Source organism: Alligator sinensis, unplaced genomic scaffold, assembly GCF_000455745.1.
Source record: "Alligator sinensis unplaced genomic scaffold, ASM45574v1 scaffold850_1, whole genome shotgun sequence".
In the NCBI taxonomy this organism is placed as follows: Eukaryota; Metazoa; Chordata; order Crocodylia; family Alligatoridae; genus Alligator; species Alligator sinensis.
In genome coordinates this window covers 660,385-662,568 of record NW_005842742.1, presented here as the reverse complement: position 1 = coordinate 662,568, position 2,184 = coordinate 660,385, and the positions used below count along the sequence as shown (strand labels likewise).

Sequence of the window (2,184 nt, the reverse complement as noted above, 5' to 3'; positions counted from 1 at the left end):
GCTTTTCCTCCGGCTCCCCACATATCTAAAAAAGGACTTTTTATTGTCTTTGATACTCAAAGCTACTTGGAGTTCAGTTTCAGCCTTGGCTTTCCTGGCTTGCTCCATGCAGGTCCAGACCAGTGCAGAATAATCCTCCTTGGAGGTGGATCCCGTCCTCCATCCTTTGTAGGCTTTTCTTTTTAGCCGCAGGAGGTCTGCCAGTTTCCTGCAGAGCCAGGGGGGCTGATGTGCCTTTTGCTGCCTTTTCTCTGAGACAGAATAGCATTAGCTTGTGCATTGAGGATCGCTCTCTTGAGGAGCAACGACTCGTCCTGAACTCCCCTCCCCCTAGGGTTGTGGTCCCTTAGGGTCTGACCGACAAGTCTCCTGAGCTTGTCAAGTCAGCTTTCCTCCTTCAAGAGGAGGCTGGACAGATATTTGGCTGGAGGGATATGATCCTGGCACCCATTCCTGCCCGGGGCAGGGGTTAGGATCTGATGATCTGCTTAGGTCCCTTCTGACACTAAGGACTACAATACTATGAAAAGATTCCCCGCCACAGTCCCGGAGCCATGTAAACATTTAATAGGTCTGGTGATTAATGCTTTTGGATACATTCATGTTTATAATAGGGTGTGGGAAGCCTCCAATTTTATGTTTGCCCAGACCCCAATATATCTTAATCCAGTACTGGTGCCAGGTCTGCACCACGGAGGATGGTGCTCAGGCACCCAGCCCATGGCTTGGCCCTGCCCAGCAGGATGGGCCCCAGGACCCAAGTGGGGCAGGAGGGACTGCCTGGGGACACCGTGGGTGCAGTGGAGACCCAGCCCCCACTGGGAAATGGGCCCAGGGTGGGCACAGGACAGTGAGGAGTGGTGGGGTTCGGGGGGATCAGGACTGGAGGAAGGGATGGATGCATAACAAAGTCCATGGATGGATGGATAAATGCATAGATGGATGGATGGTGGGAATCTCCCTGGGCAGCTGTGGACAATAGGAGGAGCAGGTGGTGTGTGACGGAGGGATGGATGGACAGAGCACAGGGGGTCTGTGGTGCCCGTGGCTCCTCTCCCTTCAGGCAGGTCTCTGGTGGCCTCGGGCTCCTGCCTACGTGCCGGCCCCGGCCCCTTCAGTGCCGGCTCCCGCCCTGAGGCTCCTGTGGAGGGAGAAGACAGCAGAGCCGGGTGAGCCGGTCCGGGGGTCCTGGCCGCAGGTGGAGTGCGGAGGGAGATGGGGAGACACATGGGCAGTGACTCACCTGCTGTAGCAGCACCGTGTTAAGGTGTGGGCCAGCACCAACCCAGCCACCATGACCACAGCCTTGACCACGAGCTCCATGACAGGGAGGAGCCTCTCGGCCCGGGGGACAGGACCAGCTGCCAACGGGATGAGGGGATAGGTGATGAGTCCCCAGAGCCCCGCCACCAGCCCAAGGGCTCCTACTGCCCCCCCAGAGGTGACACAGCGCCCCCTAGTGGTCCACATGGACACACTACAGTCATAGTTTCCCCTAGTGGCCACCATTGGCCACTGCAAACCCAACTGGCCTAGCACCTATGTGGGGGACCATGGCTGGCTCTCAGGGGGCTTCTGAAACACAGAGCGGGAGAGTTATTGCCCCACCCTGGACTTTCTCCCCCCTCCCTGTCCATCACCCCGCTAGACCATAACTCCCCCAAAAGGGCCCCCTAGGGACCCCTGTTGACCACTGCACAGTGCCCCCCAGATCCCTCCTGGGGCCCTCACAGTGCATGGTGACCCGCACGCTCCGGTTGGCCGCCCCATAGCTGTTCTGGGCCTGGCACCAATACACCCCAATGTTGGCGGCACTTAAGTTGTGCAGCTCCAGGTGTGCCGGCCCCCCCTGGACGGGGTCTCCCAGGGTTGGGTCCAGTGCACGTGGGCGGGGGGGTTGCCCCCAGCCCTGCAGGTCAGGCTGAGTGCGGCCCCCTCCCAGGTCAGTACTAAAAGTGGGTCACCCGCAAGCACCACCATGACTGCTTCTGGAAGGCAAGAAAATGATTAGGACCAAGGTGGGTTGGAGATGCGGGTGAGTGGCTGGGTGGTGGCTGGGTGTAACAGTGCGGGGGGCAGCTGGCTCTGGGGTGGAGCCTCCACTGGTCTCCCATCCAGGCACCAAACAGCCCAGGCCCCTCTTAGCCTGCGAGGGTCCCCTCTCCTCCAGTGGCCCCAGTTCCC

At 59.6% G+C, this 2,184-nt stretch overlaps 1 long non-coding RNA gene across 1 annotated transcript; it reads right to left on the bottom strand.

Annotated features, from left to right (window-relative positions):
- Window positions 1-405: 405 nt before the first annotated feature.
- Window positions 406-1,864, bottom strand: LOC102376646. The gene is made up of 3 exons (XR_003096394.1): window positions 1,732-1,864; window positions 1,244-1,361; window positions 406-1,141 (listed from the first exon to the last, which is right to left on the bottom strand). It is a non-coding gene; the product is annotated as an uncharacterized LOC102376646 (long non-coding RNA).
- Between the last annotated feature and the right edge of the window lie 320 nt (window positions 1,865-2,184).